Genomic DNA, 18,003 nt, shown 5'->3' on the forward strand with positions numbered 1-18,003 from the left:
AAGTTTCCATTGTTTGGATCAGCCTTCAGCCTGGAGAGCCCCTGAATACAAGATTTCTTTCAGTGAGTGACGGAATGATTGCAATGTGTCCTTTTCCTTACTAAAGGATTTTCCCTAAACTTGAAGGGTCATAATCGTCCCATTTCAGTTCTAAAACCATCTATGCTGACAGCAGGACACAGAGCAGGATTAACCGGAGGACCCCCGGATTCAGATATGGCTCTCTATTTCATGACTGGTCCATGGTTCAGGGGAAGTGGTTCAATTAACTTACTGTTGCTCTCTTGTTCCTACTCTCCTCCAGGGCCTGGGTCCTCTTCAGCTGCTTTACCCTTCTTCTTTGAGACCTGTATCTTCTGTGGAGAGACGATTTTTATTGAAGGGAATGAAATATTGTGTACTCTGAAACAGTATACCACAAAAAAATTAACTTGCATTGGCCTATAATGCAACCATAGCCCAAAAAATCCCTAAAACAGAAACAGACTCAGTAGTAAGTAGCCCCACCCCTCTCTGATCACTTCAAAAAAATTGTTTGATGCGAGTGTTTCTAGGAGGCTGGTGAGAACGTTGCTTAGATGGCTTCATGAAGAGCATCCACGGTCTGTAACTGACATCCGTTTTTGTAAACTTTCCTTGCCATCCATCCCCAAACATTCTCAATGGGATTTAGATCAAGGGAACATGCAGGATGGTCCGAAAGAGTGATGTTATTCTCCTGGAGGAAATCCCTCGTCAGGCCAGCATTGTGAATTGCAGCATTGCCCTGTTGAAAGACCGAGTCATCACAGCACAGACGAGGGTCCTCAGTCAAGGGGGATGCCAATCAACATCTCCACACAGCCAGCCATGGTTTGACGCCCCCTGCACAACCTGAAGCTCCATTGTTCCATTGAAGGAAAAAGCACCCCAGATCATGATGGACCCTACTCCATGTGCCATGTAGATAACATCTCCAGTGGAATCTCCTTGTCATACCAGTAACATTGGAAGCCATCAGGACCATCCAGTTTTGGACCATTTTGAGTCTACCACTTGACTTTTTGTCCCATAACCCTCAGGATCTTTTAAGAAATTTCAAATAGCTGTCTTTTTGTGTCCATCCTCAGCAATGGCACGTTGCGAGAGGCCTTGCTTGTGCAGCTCAACACTCCTGCCACATTCAAGGACAGAAAGGCTTTTTGCCCTTGCCATGAGGTGGTCATGACAGTGTGAATGCCTGAAAGAAAATAACATGAAAGCCAGATTTATTTTATTTTATTTATTTATTCATTGTCTCTTGCTCCTGTTTCTTCTCTTCTCTTAACCTGGTAATGATCCATCAGTGCAAAATGTGAATACGTACACTTTTTCCCCCAAAATGTCATGAGGTCAAGGAAAGATTCAGTTCTTATTATGTCTGCCATTTAGATACTTCTAGGTCATTTCATACAGTTGATTTTGTGGTCTTCTTTTAATTAATCTCTCCCTCATGTCCCTTATCCATGCAGGTTTGGTCATGTCAACAACTGCCCTATGCTGAAACTTGGTTGTGAGTGGCTAATAAGCCTAGTCCTGGAACATGCACACAGCATACTCTCATATACACCCCAAATGACATCATGTAGTGCGCACAGAGAGGACCAGTAAAGAGACTGAAAGGGCCAGTAAAAACTTCATGGAACTTTTGATGTGGAAAAGTACTAAGCATATGATATTTTATAAGGCACAATTGTACAAGTACAACACAAATGTTCAAGATTATTAATCATATGAGAATTTCCAATACAATTTCCCCCTTTGAGCATTCTATGCTCACTAATTACCATTACTCAAATCACTATTATTCATTAACCTTAAGATTCAATTAGGATGATTCAAACAAGAGTACATTACCAAGTTACCAAGTTAACTTTTTTACCAAGTTAAAAATAGCATTGAAGAAATTTTTTATGCAAATTACTCGAAATGAGTGTGAAAATTACTATTGAAGAATATCAAATCAAAACATTCTCTTTTATTCTGATCATTAGCTCATCATCATTATGAAAAATACAGTGCATCAGAGTTGATTTTCTTTTTCTCATTAAATGCATCATTGTTTCTTTCAAACAACTTCAGTGTCATCAAACTGAAATTGCCAAATAACATGTGTCATGTTCCAGAATCTAGCAGTTGAACCTCTGTAGTTCACAATGCTGATGCTACACTTCTTCACGCTCTCAGTCATGTCTCCCACAACTCTCTCTGTATAGGGAGCACTCAGGGTGAAGGTTACCATTACCCATAGGACCTTTCTGAGTCAGTTAAAGAGTTGAAAAGTAAGCTACAGGTCTCTGTTGCCCCCCATGTTCTTGTGTAAGTCATGTATTCCTCCCCCCACTCATCAACAGTCTGTGTGGATGAAGTTGTGCAATCATTCAGAGTGGGAGGAGATTGCAAAGCCAATTTCAAGTTAAGGAAAGCTTTCTCTGTTTCCATGTTACCTTATCTCTGGCTGTGAGGCCTTTCCCATGAGCAATTGCAGCCAATGGTGCCTCGATTTCAGCATAGTTAGGGATCCATTGTCTGTAGTATGATGTCATTGCCTAAAAACTCATAACCTGTTTCTTTGTCTCTGGTTGTGGAATGTTTTGGATGGCTTCACTGTGTTTGGGTGAGAGGGTTTGCCCTTTGCTGTGATCACATGACCCAACAAAATATGCTTTTTCTTTCCCCAAGACAAAATGTAATTTAGACAGACTGGCTTTGTGACCATCATCAGCTAAATGATTTAGCAAAGCAAGTGTGAATTTGGAACATTTGGAGTGTGCGTGTGGACTGCTGCATTTGCTGCTTGCAGAACCTGAACAAATCTCCATTCATCAGGCTGTCCAGAATACCTTGATTTTTTTTTCACAGGAAAATTTGGTGTTGGAACAGGAAATTTTTCCACATGGGATGATCACTTTAGCTTTAAGTAGAGATTCAAACACTGGTTTAATGCTGTCAACTGCTTCATTCTTTTCAATCGATATTGATTTTTGCATGGCCTGTACGAGAATTTTGGTGTGATCACAAATGGTTTGGCGCCTTTGATCAATCCTACATCATATTTGTGTTTTGCCCACAAACAAGATGGCACCTGATTTAACTCAGGAATTTTAGAATGTCGTTTACAAAATTGTAACGTTAATGATACAAATCAATTTTTTTTTTTTAAGTTGTGTCTGTGTCTGAAATGAGCTCAACAGTTCTTACCACAGTCACCACAGTAAAAAACCTTTTCTGGTGCACCTTTAAATGCAAATGGAGTCAATACCAGGGTCTGATGTTGCTTTCCACCCCGATGCCTCCTTACATGTTTTTGTCCAAGGTCCCAAATCCTCCCACCTCTTGTTTTTGGGTTTGACCAGTGAAATATGGTTATCGGAGCGGGATCGGAGTGTGGCATCTTGAACAGATAAACACATCTCTGTGTTGTTATAATGTCTGTGTGTGAAGTGCCTGTAGTGAGTATCTTGGCCTCCTGTACCAGTGTGCTGTTGACAGAGTTGAGTGCAGTGCCTGGAATTCTTCACTGATAAGCATGTATCAGGTCTTCTTTGCTGTACTTTATGAAAGAATCCTGTTTTAGAAACTCTAGTCACAGCAACGCCATGTGGAGTGAAAACCACTGCAATATCTAGGCATTGTGTGTTTTGGCATTTTTCTAAATGCATCGTGTGTGTTGCATGGCTTGCAAAAGGAGCTGTTGTGTGTTATATGTCTCTTTCTGTGTGTGTGTGTGTGTGCACTCCCACTTATCTGTTGTTTGGTGATTTTGGTCTCTTGGTAAATGCGTCAGAACCAGATGCATCCCTCACTGGCCCCAGCTCCACCACTAGTCAATCAGCCTTGTCCTCATGTCCCTGTTGTCAGGACACTCTTTGGCCCAGTGCCTCATCTTGCTGCACTTGAAGCAGGCGTCTGATCCCCCACAGCCTCTTCCTCTTCCCCCACGTCCTCTCTCATCCAGGAACCTTTCTCTGGCTTGATGCCGTTGATAAAAGGGTCTCACAGGTGCGCTCCCCAGGGGATTATTGGGGCCCGTCCCCTGCTGGCACCTGTGGTCGTTGTTCGGGCTTTAGTACTACTATTATTTTTGTATTATTATTTTCTTCACTTACTTGATTATTATTATTTTTTTAAAGAAATTTTTAATTAATTAATCTTTTTTTATTATTATTTTAAGAATTTTAGGATTTACTATTTCTGAGGTGGTTGTAGGGACCCTGGATTTCATCAGTCAGTTTCCAATTATAATTTTACTCTTTTACACTCCTCACTTTTTTTTTTTGTGCGCGAAGTTAAAAATTACCAAGTCAGAATGAGTTTCCAAACATTTTTGTGAATAATCAATTACTGTACCAATGCATTACATTTCTATAGCGCTCTTCCCTGGTCCTTCCCTGGACCTGAAGCTTCTTTGATTCTACAGCGGTTTTCCAATACCTGCCCTGTTGACATGTCTCTCACAATCCCCAAAGCGGCGAGAATCTTTTTTTTCCAGAATTCACTTACCAGAAAAACAAGGTTGTTTGCCCCCCAGCCCCCCAAATAAAAGGGATTCGCTGATCATCGCGGTGAGCGGGCCCCGGTACTCAGGCATCAAGCCCTCACATCTCCACCCTCTTTTATGGGGAGGTTGAGGTTAGAGTTCCAGACTCTAGCTGTGCACAGTCTCCACCTGCAGCCCTGAGTCCCCGGTGCCGTCTCACACGAGTGATCCCACTTCTGACACCAAAATTGTCATGGGAATCTTCTGTTTAATAAAGCACAGCATCAACGGTTGTCTTTCTGTAGATTTAATTCTTATGTTTGCAAACTAACTAACTGCACTCCTGAAGCATGAGACGCACAATGAGTACTGAGTACAACAGATTATAGGTTAAATGGAAAAGAAACAAGGTTATGTCCGGAGACAAAAAGGAAAACATCTTCTGGAAACAACAGTGCAGCTCTGAGAGAAAGGCGTCAGATATTATATAGCTATGCAGCCCTGTATCAGGCCCCGTCCTTGATGGGGCGAGGTGCCCTATCAGCTTATTGACATGTGGAAAAGTACTAAGCATATGATATTTCATAAGGCACAATTGTACAGGTACAACACAAATGTTCAAGATTATTAATAAATCACAATTATTATGAATCATATGAGAATTTCCAATACATCAAAGCAGTTATATCTTGGTGGTCAGTACTCTGTAACATCACAATTGTATGTGTTCAGTACTTTGTGACAGTACAGTTGTTTGTGCCCAGTATTTTGTGACATCACAATTTCATGTAGTGCTTGGAGTACGTACTTTGTGACATCACAATTGTATGTGTTCAGTTAAAGCGGTTATGTCTTGGTTGTCAGTACTTTGTGACATCACACTTGGCTGTGGTCAATAAAAGCAAACTGTGATGTCACAGTTGTATGTGGTCAGTGCTTTGTGACATCACACTTAGTTGTGGCCAGTACTTTGTGACATCACAATTTTATGTAGTGGTTGAGTACATACTTTGTGACATCACAATTGTATGTGTTCAGTTAAAGCGGTTATGTCTTGGTTGTCAGTACTTTGTGACATCACACTTGGCTGTGGTCAATAAAAGCAAACTGTGATGTCACAGTTGTATGTGGTCAGTGCTTTGTGACATCACACTTAGTTGTGGCCAGTACTTTGTGACATCGCAATTTTATGTAGTGGTTGAGTACATACTTTGTGACATCACAACTGTATGTGGTCAGTACTTTGTGACAGTACAGTTGATTTGGTGAGTACTTTGTGACATCACAGTTAGTTGTGGTCTGTACTTTGTGACAGTACAGTTGTGTGTTCTCAGTACTTTGTGACATCACACTTAGCTGTAGTCAATAAAAGGAAACTGTGATGTCACAGTTGTCTGTGGTCAGTACTTTGTGACATCGCAATTGGTTGTGGTGAGTACTTTGTGACAGTACAGTTGTTTGTGCTCAGTACTTTGTGACATCGCAGTTGGTTGTGGTGAGTACTTTGTGACATCACACTTGGTTGTGGTCAATAAAACTGTGATGTCACAGTTGTTTGTGGTGAGTACTTTGTGATATTGCAGTTGGATAAGGAGTGTACTTTGTCACATCGCAGTTGGTTGTGTCAGTACTTTGTGACATCACACTCGGTTGTGGTCAATAAAAGCAAACTGATTTCACAGTTGTTTGTGGTCAGTACTTTGTGACAGTACAGGTGTTTGTCCTCAGTACTTTGTGACATCACAATTGTATGTGTTCTGTTAAAGCAGTGATGTCTCGGTTGTCAGTACTTTGTGATATCACAATTGTATGTGTTCTGTTAAAGCAGTGATGTCTCGGTTGTCAGTACTTTGTGATATCAAACTTGGTTGTGGTCAATAAAAGCAAACTGTGATGTCACAGTTGTTTGTGGTCAGTATTTTGTGACATTGCAGGTGGATGTGGTGAGTACTTTGTGACATCACACTTGGTTGTGGTGAGAACTTTGTGACATCACACTTGGTTGTGGTTAATAAAAGCAAACTGTGATTTCACAGTTGTTTGTGGTCAGTACATTGCGACATCACACTTGGTTGAGGTCAGTACTTTGTGTCAGTACAGTTGTTTGTGCTCAGTACTTTGTGACATCACAATTGTATGTGTTCACTTAAAGCAGTTATATACCAGTTGTCAGTACTTTGTGACATCACACTTGGTTGTGGTCAATAAAAGCAAATTATGATGTCACAGTTGTATGTGGTGAGTACTTTGTGACATCACACTTAGTTGTGGTCAGTACTTTGTGACAGTTCAGTTGTTTGTGCTCAGTACTTTGTGACATCACAATTGTATGTGTTCAGTTAAAGCAGTAATGTCTCGGTTGTCAGTACTTTGTGACATCACACTTGGTTGTGGTTAATAAAAGCAAACTGTGGTGTCACAGTTGTTTTTGGTCAGCACTTGGTGACATCGTAGTTGGTTGTGGTGAGTACTTTTTGACATCACAGGTGTATGTGGTCAGTACTTTGTGACAATTACATTTTTTTGTGGTGTGTACTTTTTGACATCACACTTAGTTGTCATCAGTACTTTGTGACATTACACTTGTTTGTGCTCAGTACTTTGTGACATCACAATTGTATGTAGAGGTTGGAGTACGTACTTTGTGACATCACAATTGTATGTGGTCTGTACTTTGTGACATCCCAATTGTATATGTTCAGTTAAAGCAGTTATTTCTCGGTTGTCAGTACTTTGTGACATCACACTTGGCTGTGGTGAGTAAAAGCAAACTGTGATGTCACAGTTGTATGTGATCAGTACTTTGTGACATCACACTTAGTTGTGGTCACAATTGTATGTGCTCAGTATTTTGTGACATCACAATTGTATGTGTTCACTTAAAGCAGTTATGTCTCGGTTGTCAGTACGTTGTGACATCACACTTGGTTGTGGTCAATTAAAGCAAACTGTGATGTCACAGTTGTATGTGGTAAGTATTTTGTGACATCACACTTAGTTGTGGTTAGTACTTTGTGACATCACAATTGTATGTGCTCAGTACTTTGTGACAGTAGAGTTGTTTGTGGTGACTACTTTGTGACATCACATTTAGTTGTGGCCAGTACTTTGTGACAGTTCAATTGTTTGTGATGAGTACTTTGTGACATCACACGTTGTTGTGGTCAGTACTTTGTGACAGTACAGTTGTTTGTACTCAGTGCTTTGTGACATCAGAAGTGTATGCAGTGGTTGTAGTACGTACTTTGTGACATCACAATGGTATGTGGTCAGTACTTTGTGACATCACACGTTTTTGTGGTCAGTACTTTGTAATCATGCTCCATCACAATTGTATGTGTGAGTCAGTACTTTGTGCCAGTACAGTTGTCTGTGGTCAGTACTTTGTGACATCACACTTCGTTGTGCCCAGTACTTTGTGACAGAACAGTTGTTTGTGCTGAGTACTTTGTGACATCACAATTGTATGTAGTGGTTGTAGTGCGTATTTCAGATTTCAAAAAACACAAAGTAAAATAAATCTTTTTCTTCTGGAGTTGTGAGGACTGGCCGCTGTTGACGGGCAGATTTGGATTTTTAAATGGAGCACTTTTCACAGCTCTAAGTCTCTAAGTAAATTAAAACCAGCTCAGCATTATACAGTCTTGTTAACAGGGGCTCTTGGAATTTTATTTTTCCAATTTGAATTCACTTTTGTCTGTTGACATATTTACATTTAATAATAAAATGCCAATATATTAAAATGTTAATAGAATAACTATATTCTATGAACATGCTATTTACTATTTATGCAACAAGCAATGCCAGTAAAGCTACATAACACTGCTTTTAAGTTTACTATCATGTTTGACAAAAAGAAGCATCAGTTTACAGTACTAAAAAATAAAAAGATAATTTATTTCAATATCAATACAATATTTCTGACTCATTTTCTATTGACTGACTAATTTGGAATTAATATTTTGAAGTAAGAAGTAAATTATTCTTACCTGATTACTGTACTCATCGTTTTGAAGTGTGACTGCAAGGCCTCTAAACTCTCTACTTTCTTACAGTGCAGATGCTCTGCTGTCGATTCACATTAAATACATTTCTTGACCAAGTCCAATGATATTAATTTATCTGTATTTTTTACAATGAATTGTACAATCTCCTCTATCAGCAATCCAACTAGTCCACCCTCTAAACCCTATTTATTGCAAATACATTTTAGATTTGCCTGTGTAACGCTTTGAGACCATGCCAGTATTCACTAATGTCATGTGAAATGTCGTAAGATGAAAGACTCAACGCAACAGATAACACCATAACTGTTTTATTAAACAGAACATTTTTCTGCCAGAAGCCCTGCCATTGCTGCAGGTGCAGCCTGTTCAACTCTTGTTACATTATTAACATAAGAAAACAGTTGTTTTTTTTTTTACACCAGTTAAAATTGTAACGCGTGTAAATCACAAACACAAATATTAATTTTCACTGAGGGCAACCTTTACATTCTGTAAATATTACACATTACACCTGTTGTACTCCAACTGCATGTGTCACATAATTGATCATAACTGTGTGATCAAACCTGTGGTGCAAGTTGTACAAGTTTAATCAGTTTAAGGTGAGAAATAACTTGAAGATTGCAGGCTCCCCAGCACCTTTAAGGCAACAGTGTAACAACATGGGAACAAACAAAGCAAATAAAAGAGGTATGAACTGAACTGTTGCTCAGGAGAAGTGGTATACACTTAGTACACAACATTCTGAACTGAACTGTACTACTTTTGTTGCCTTTTTTGTGCTTTAATTGAATTGTACTCCTGGTTCTGTCTTTCCAACTGCGTCTCCTTAGCACAGGTTCTGCCTCCAGTGCCTTGATGCACTGCTCTTTACCCGGCACTTGTCGCAGTGTTATGAACTGGCCAAGCTGTCGCCACACTGCTGCTTTTTCTCCTGCACTCCAAGGCCTACGATTGCATATTTTGGCCTGAGGAGATCTGAATCTGAAGCAGAGATCATAAATGACATCCTCAGTAGTGACAAATCATTCAAGTCGCAATATATGGGTGTTTTTTTCTATATTTTCCTCAACATTTTGTGGACGCTGGGTAACTGTGAGTTTATAAGTAGTTAGTTAGTTATAAGTAGTTCACCATTGAATCAAAGTAATAAGGGCAGCTGCTTTTGCCTGCACTGTGATAATACATCCAGAAATAGACTAGAATAGTATAGCCACGTGGTTATAATCAATATAGAACAATCTGTACCAGTTAAGAAATTTCCATTTTTTATATTGTCCTATTGCCCAGTCTTATCTGTTATTAGACTGTCTAGTCTGTATTCGGTGTTTCCTTAGATTAATGACTGTGTTCACATAAAAAAGTGTCCTTCAACCACACCATGATCATTTAATACAAAAATACAAAATGTTTATATAAATAAGATGTAAAACGAAATACAAATTACAAAGAAATACCACAAAGTTACCAAGAAAGTGGCATGACTGTTATTAATTTATAGCTTATTTATCTCAATGGGGAAATTCATTTTACCCTACTCCAACTTAAATGGACTGGGTAGGAAAAGAGCATCTTAGAATCAATTCCAGTTCTGAGCCAACTGCCCTGCTCAAGGACAAGTCTGGATAACTACTGACCACAAGTTAAATTATGCAATAGTATAGGTAGGCATAGACTAGGGTTTCATCATCACACGTACATACAGTCAAGAAAAAAGTTTACTTTTCCAATATAATTTAACAGGCAAATACTTTATCCTCTTTGAAACTGCTCCTATTGACAAAGGCTATAAACAAATTGCACATAAAATTGACAATTTGTGGTCATAATTTTTCAATAAATCAGTCACATGGAAAAAGTAAGCACACTCCTAAATTTACCATATCTTCAAATCCATAAAATTACATTTAGGGGTTCCACATCAGGTGCCAATGATTAGAACCTTCTTAGAGAATGGCAGGTGGAAACTGTCTTAACTTTAAACACTTTGCTGTGGTGTCATTATGCCAAGAATTTTAAGACTTTTTAAGTACCCGCAGACACTCTGATCCAGGCCTTTTGGAATAATGTCCTCTGGACAGATGACTCAAAGATTGAGCTGTTTGGCCACAGTAACAGTCATTTTGGTGCAGATTAAAGAGAGCTTTTGAAGAACCTCATACTAACTGAAGCAAGGTGGTGAAAATGGTACGTTTTAGGGGTGCTTCACTGCCTCAGGGACTGGGCAAGGAATTCTGCATGGAGGAGGTGTCAAAAATTTCAATAAACTGATGTCAGAGGCCGATGACAGTAGTGCAAAACTCCTACAAGAAATTATCTCTGCCAAAGGACTAGATTCTGAGGCCAAGGCTGCACTTAGTTTTTCCTTGACTTGTTCAAGTATACTGCCTTTATCTGTATAGGCACTGCTTCAGAAAGAATAAAATGTTTGCTAGACAAAAATGTCAATAAGTCAAAAAAGCCAACAGTTTCCACGGGATGTACTTATTTTTTCACAACTGTGTAAGATGCAAACATGTCCAAGATCTGTCTTTAACACCCAGAGTTCCACATAAACATATTTAGTACTTCAGCTGCAAATATCTGAATAAACACTAAGCAAATGCATTCTTGCTTCTAAACCACTGCCAGCAACAGTAATTTAACCCCCTTAACAAATCATTTTAATCCAGTATTGGCATTTGATTGAGAATGTTGGGTGTTTTCCTTTTCTAAACATTTCAACATTTTGGAAAATATGTTTGCTTTCCCTCTCAGAGGTAAATGAATGAATAAAGTCAACATCAGTCTCATATCTGCACCTGTGTAGACCTGAAGCAAGTGACTAATTGCTTAGTTTAGGATAAAGATGGAACAGCCAGACTAGATGAAGAAGAAGCATCTGTCTTTTTTTTTGCATATGACTCATTTTTATATTCTAGCATGCAAGGACAGCACTCATGATTTGTGAAGTTTAACATCCAGGTATTGTTGACACCACAGTAAATATGACACACTAAAATGATTAAAGTGGTTTTCATTACTATAGCACCAGGACAGGCAGACAACTACACTAAAGGACTGTTACTACAGAGCAGCAGTAGGACTAAAAAAATAAGAATACAGAAGTTTACCTGTTTTCTCTGTCCTTGGTGCTGCTGTGGGCTCTGCACTCAAAACATCTTCTTCCTCTACAATAACAGAACATATGAATCATGTTAACAATATCTACGAAATTCATTACGTCATTACGTTTTCTTTCTTCTCTCTCGCTTCTTCCTCTTCCCTCACGTTTTTTTTTTTTTTTTTTGCACTACCTAAAGTTGTTCACCATAATAATATTAGCGATACTTACCTGCATCGTTTTTTTATTGTACAAAATGACTGGGGTTAAGAATAGAAAGCTCGATCTGATCTCTTGGAATGTAAAGGGCTTAAACCACCCAGTTAAAAGGAATAGAGTTCTGGTTCATCTCTCTCAGCTACATGTGGGGATAGCATTCCTACAAGAAACACACTTGCGTAACGCTGATGTCAATAGAATTCGCAGAGACTGGGTTGGGGAGGTTTTTCACTCGAGATTCAACTCTAAGGCCAGAGGCACTGATATACTCATTCACAAAGATATCTTATTCACAGCTGAGAAAATCGTGACCGACCCAAGTGGTAGATATGTGATAGTCACTGGTAAACTCTAATAAATCTGTAATTCTAGCAAACATATACGCTCCTAACTGGGACTATGAGGCTTTTATGAAATTTTTTTTTTTCAGCCCTGCCCGATGTTGACGTTCATAATTTTTCTTAGTCCTGAGCTAGACCGTTCCACTACCAAAGCTGGATCGCTTTCCAAGTCAGCCAAAGTCATTCTTAACTACATAGAACAATCGCTGTGAGATTGTAAGATTCTAGCGAAATGTCTTGCCAAGCGCCTTGAAAGGGTTCTCCCAGCCCTCATTTCACCTGACCAGACAGGATTTGTTCAAGGTACACCCAGTCAGAATCTTATTCTCCTGAAATTATTGGGGCCCTTGATGCAGAAAAGGCTTTTGATCGGGTGGAATGGGGCTTCCTTTTCAACACCCTTTCAAGATTCTGCTTCGGACCCACCTTTATTTCCAGGATCAAATTACTTTATAGCGGTCCCTTAGCCTCAGTTCGAACAAATGAGGCACAATCGAGCTATATCCCTGTGTACCGCGGAACGAGACAGGGATGCCCCCTATCGCCACTGCTTTTCAATTTAGTGACCCACTTGCAATCTCTTTAAGACAGTGCCACTCTTTCGAGGGGATAACCCGAGGTGATAAGGCACACAAGGTGTCACTGTACGCAGACGACCTCCTCCTATATATCACCAACCCTGCGAAGTCCCTTCCGTCCATTTTATCTAAGCTGGAACAGTTCGGGAAACTCTCCGGTTATAAGCAAAAAAGTGAAGTTTTCCCTCTGAACCCCACCGCTCTTAATATTCCTGCCCCCATGTTCCCCTTCAGGAGAGTAACATCCCATTTTAAATACTTGGGGATTACTGTCCATTGCTCTTTTCAGCTATTAATATAATAGAAGAGGGTCAGAGGGCTTATTTAGGTGAATGTTAAAGTCACCCATAATTGGAATGTCATCACTATATGTGACAAGACATGATAAAAAATTCCAAATTCATCTAAAAACTGTGAGTAGGGGCCAGGTGGTCTGTAAAGTACCACAAGGTGGAGTGGTTGGAGTCTATTTCCCTGGTGATGGAGATCTGACGCTACTGGTGAAGGTTTCAATACTACAGCCTCAAAAGAGTTAGAAGTGACATTAAGAGCTGAGGTTAGACCAAAGAAAGATTTATAAATTAAAGCGATGCTCCCACCTTTTTTCGTAGCCCAAGCAACATGTGCATTGGTATACTCAGGTGGGGAAGCTTCATTTAATGGCAGGAACATATCTGGTTTAGGCCATGTTTCACATAGACCAATCATATCCAGATTATGTTCAAGAATCAAGTCATTTAACAATAATGCCTTAGGAGAAAGTGATCTAATATTTATAAAGCCAAATTTGAGGATCATATTGAGCTGCCAGAAGCAGGCTGGCGTGGCAAGGTACTTATAGATTAAGTATTAATAGGAAGGAGGTATCTATTCTCTATTAGGAAATTTTAGTGGCCTTTTATTCAGTACTTTATGGGACATAGCACTGTCACCAGTGGCAGGAGTGGTGATTTGTACATGGTGGTTAAGAAATTAAAGTCTAAAGTCTGCAAATTTTCCTAGTTAGATTTATCATCTAAGCTAGTGGACTCCAAAACCGCACCACCTAAAGACCTAGCAGGTTCTCTAATCAACTGCGACCTGCCGATCACTAGGGCCCTAATGTCAAACCCGACGTAAACACCTGTCTATATTCCTAGTTGATGTATTCCCAATCCAGTAGGATGCAGGCTATCTGCCTTTAGCAGGTCAGGGCGGCCCCAGAAAGAAGGCCAGTTATCCACAAAACTATATCCCTTAAGTGGACACATGCATGGTAAATAATTTTCTGCATCTGTCTTTTCTGATGGCTGTCTGTAGGTTACGATCTCGCCCCGTCCCTCTTGTAGCACACTTACATTGTGATAGTAGTCACCCCTTCTGTGAAGTTGCTGAAATATTTGGAGATGTTTCTTAGATTTTAGTGGATAACATAGTGCTTTGGCCACCTCATTTTCAGCGCTGTGTTTTCATAACACAAAATTTACAAAACTAATTTGAAATTCATTTGTGATGCTAAGATATTTAGTAAAATTCAACTTGAACATGTCTTTTCTGAAACAGTGACGATGCAATGGAGCTAAGCAGATAAACAACACAAATAACGGCCTACCATTTTCATGGTAAAATATATCTAAGAAGCCGACAGTGATGCTCCCGCAGCAGTCTCAGCCCACGCTGCCGATGCATGATTGTGGCAATGCATTTAGGGCCACAGGGAAAGTACACCACCACCACTTGATTTTTGTTTGATAAACAGGTTGTGTGCTGGGTGGTTGCAGCCCTTGATGATTTTATGTGCACTTTTCAGATGATGTTGCTGATAGATGTCCTAGCCAGCTGGGAGTTTGTTACCAATTATGAGGTCTCCTGTTCTTACTACTCTCTTGAGGGCCTTAAGGTCTCTGACAGAACAGCTGTCATACCAGACAGTGATGTAGCTAGTCAGGATGCTCTCTATGGCAGAAGTTGTTCAAAATTCTGGAGGTAAGACAAAGTACAGTTGCTGATGAGCAGTTTTAACTACTGTATTAATGTGAAGAGACCAGGTCAGGCTTCTGAAAAACCTCAAACACATATACAGTTAAACTGGACAGTTTGTGCTCAAAAAACTCTGATTTGGGTCTGTCCATCTATCAGACAAACAGAGAGAGACAGAGGGAGACAGACAGAGGGAGAGAGAGACAGACAGGAATGCATCCCCTTTATTAACCTGCCATCCCTCATGTACACACATTTAAGTTATTAAATAAATGCCTTAAATAACATTACTTTGGTAGTGCAAAGACACTGTATAATAAGATACTGTGAGTAGCAGTGGATGGAGTGAATTAATTTGTATATTTGCTACAAAATCTTTACCAATCATGGTGGTTCTTTGACTATGGCCACAAATCAGACAGGCAGGCAGCTGAATCAACTGAAGCCTGATATAGGCAACCAGCAAAATTTAGTTAAGTGTCAATAATCCTCAGACATCATCTTTAAAGAGCAACTTGCAGGTTAGAGACACAGTGAATTACTGTGTAGGGAAATGATGTAGAAACTAGATTTTCATAAAAATATGTATACACTACAGTGACTCCTGGAGCCGTTTCAACAAACTAGTATTGACGTAAATAACTGGCCAAGTTAGAGCAAGTTTAACATTAATCAGACTGAGTTTTGAAACTGAAGAGGTCAAAATATATAGTAGCATGCATTTGATAAACCACGGCTGTATAATTATGAGCCTGCTGAGTGTCCAAGAGACCAGGAACAGACCAGTCAGGAGAAATGACGACCACAGGAGACAAGAGACTAAGCTGTGGTAAGGGGAATGAGTAGAGGACTGAGCAGGTGTTTCTGTGAGTGAACAGGATTAGCTAATGACAGCTAATGAAAGCTAACCCTGCATCCACATCACAACATTATAAAGTTTACTATCACATATCAGGATATAACAAAACGAGTACTGGTCATCTGATACTGGCAACAGTAGTTGTCCATTACAGACAATGATTAGCAAGTATCCGCTTTTATCAGTCTGTCCCATACTGCAGCTCCTTACTAAATTTATGGTGCTGTCCTGCCACAGAAAGGGGGGGCGTTGCTGAAATTACGATGCTGACTAATTTGGAGATAGCAAAGACAGCAAACATTAGAAAAGATTGGTTTGTTGATGTATTCTCATTGGTTGGTTTGTAGTTGATTTCTTACTGTTTGGTTGATTTACAGCTGTATTCTCATTGGTTGCTGGGTTTGTTGCTGTGCTGTCATTGCTTGCTTGGTTTGCAGCTGCTTTGTTGTTGTTTGGTTGGTTTTTAGCTGTATTTCCATTGTTGGGTTGATTTGCAACTGCATTCTCATTGGTTGGTTGGTTTATAGCTGTGCTCTCATTGGTTGTTTCATTATTAGCTGTATTCTCATTGGTTGGTTTTTAGTTGATTTCTAATTGGTTGGTTGATTTGCAGCTGCTTTCTCATCGGTTGGTTGATTTGCAGCTGCTTTCTTATTGGTTGTTTCGTTTGTAGCTCTATTTCCATTGGTGTGTTTGTTTGCAGCTTTATTCTTGGTTTTTTGGTTTGTAGCTCTGCTCTGATTGGTTGGTTTGTAGCTGTACATTCATTGGTTGGTTGGTTTTAGCTGTTTTCTCATTGGTTTTTTGGTTTGTAGCTGTGCTCTCATCAGTTGCTTGGTTTGCAGCTGTATTCTTATTGGTTGGTTGGTTTGTATTTGCATTCTCATTGGTTGGTTGGTTTGTAGCTGCATTCTCATTGGTTGCTTGGCTTGCAGCTGTATTCTCATTGGGTGCTTGGATTGTAGCTGTACTCTCATTGGTTGGTACATTTGCAGCTTTATTCTCAGTGGTTGGTTGGTTGGTTTGCAGCTGTATTCTCATTGATTGGTCGGTTTATAGCTCTATTTCCATTGGTGGGTTGATTTGCAGCTGCATTCTGATTGTTTTTTTGGTTTGTAGCTGTGCTCTCATTGGTTGCTTGGTTTGTAGCTGTGCTCTCATTGGTTGCTTGGTTTGTAGCTGCATTCTCATCGGTTGCTTGGTTTGCAGCTGTATTCTTATTGATTGGTTGGTTTGTATTTGCATTTTCATTGGTTGGTTGGTTTGAAGCTGCGCTCTCATTGGTTGGTTGGTTTGTAGCTGCGCTCTCATTGGTTGTTGGGTTTCTAGCCTTATTCTCAATGGTTGCTGGGTTTGTAGCTGTGTTGTCATTCGTTTTTAGGTTTGTAGCTCTGCTCTGATGTTTTGTTTTGTAGCTGTACTTTCATTGGTTGGTTGGTTATAGCTGTATTCTCATTGGTTGCTTGGTTTCATAGCTGCCTTCTCATTGGTTGCTTGGTTTGCAGCTGTATTCTCATTGGTTGCTGGGTTTGTTGCTGTGCTCTCATTGGTTGTGTGGTTTGCAGCTGTATTCTTATTGGTTGGTTGATTTGCAGCTGCTTTCTCTTTCGCTGGTGTATTTGCAGCTGCTTTCTCATTGGTTGTTGGGTTTCTAGCCTTATTCTCAATGGTTGCTGGTAAATGGTAAATGGTAAATGGACTGGTACTTATATAGCGCTTTTCTAGTCATATCGACCACTCAGAGCACTTTACACTACCCATCACATTCACCCATTCACACACACATCCACACAGCGCTTGCACTATTACAAAGCACTCTAACACATTCACACACCGATGTTGCAAACATGGGGGCAACGTGGGGTTCAGTATCTTGCCCAAGGATACTTCGGCACGGACTGGAGGAGCTGGGGATTGAACCGCTGACCTTCCAATTAGTGACCCGCTCTACCTCAGGCTGGGTTTGTAGCTGTGTTGTCATTCATTTTTAGGTTTGTAGCTCTGTTCTGATGTTTTGTTTTGTAGCTGTACTTTCATTGGTTGGTTATAGCTGTATTCTCATTGGTTGCTGGGTTTGTTGCATTGCTGTCATTGGTTGCTTGGTTTGTAGCTGTATTCTCATTTGTTGGGTGGTTTGCAGCTTCTTTGTCATTGCTTGATTGGTTTTTAGCTCTATTTCCATTGGTTGGTTGATTTACAGCTCTATTCCCAATGGTTGGTTGGTTTTCACTTTATTCTCATTGGTTGCTTGGTTTGTAGTTGTGCTCTCATTGGTTGTTTGGTTTGTAGCTGTATTCTCATTGGTTGGGTTGTAGTTGATTTCTTATTGGTTTGTTTATTTCCAGCTGCTTTCCCATTGGTTGGTTGATGGGGGGTGGCTGTGGCTCAGAAGGTTGGTGGTTCGATTCCCGGCTCCTCCAGTCTGCATGCCGAAGTATC

Source organism: Lates calcarifer, linkage group LG7_2 (assembly GCF_001640805.2).
Source record: "Lates calcarifer isolate ASB-BC8 linkage group LG7_2, TLL_Latcal_v3, whole genome shotgun sequence".
Taxonomy (NCBI): domain Eukaryota; kingdom Metazoa; phylum Chordata; class Actinopteri; family Centropomidae; genus Lates; species Lates calcarifer.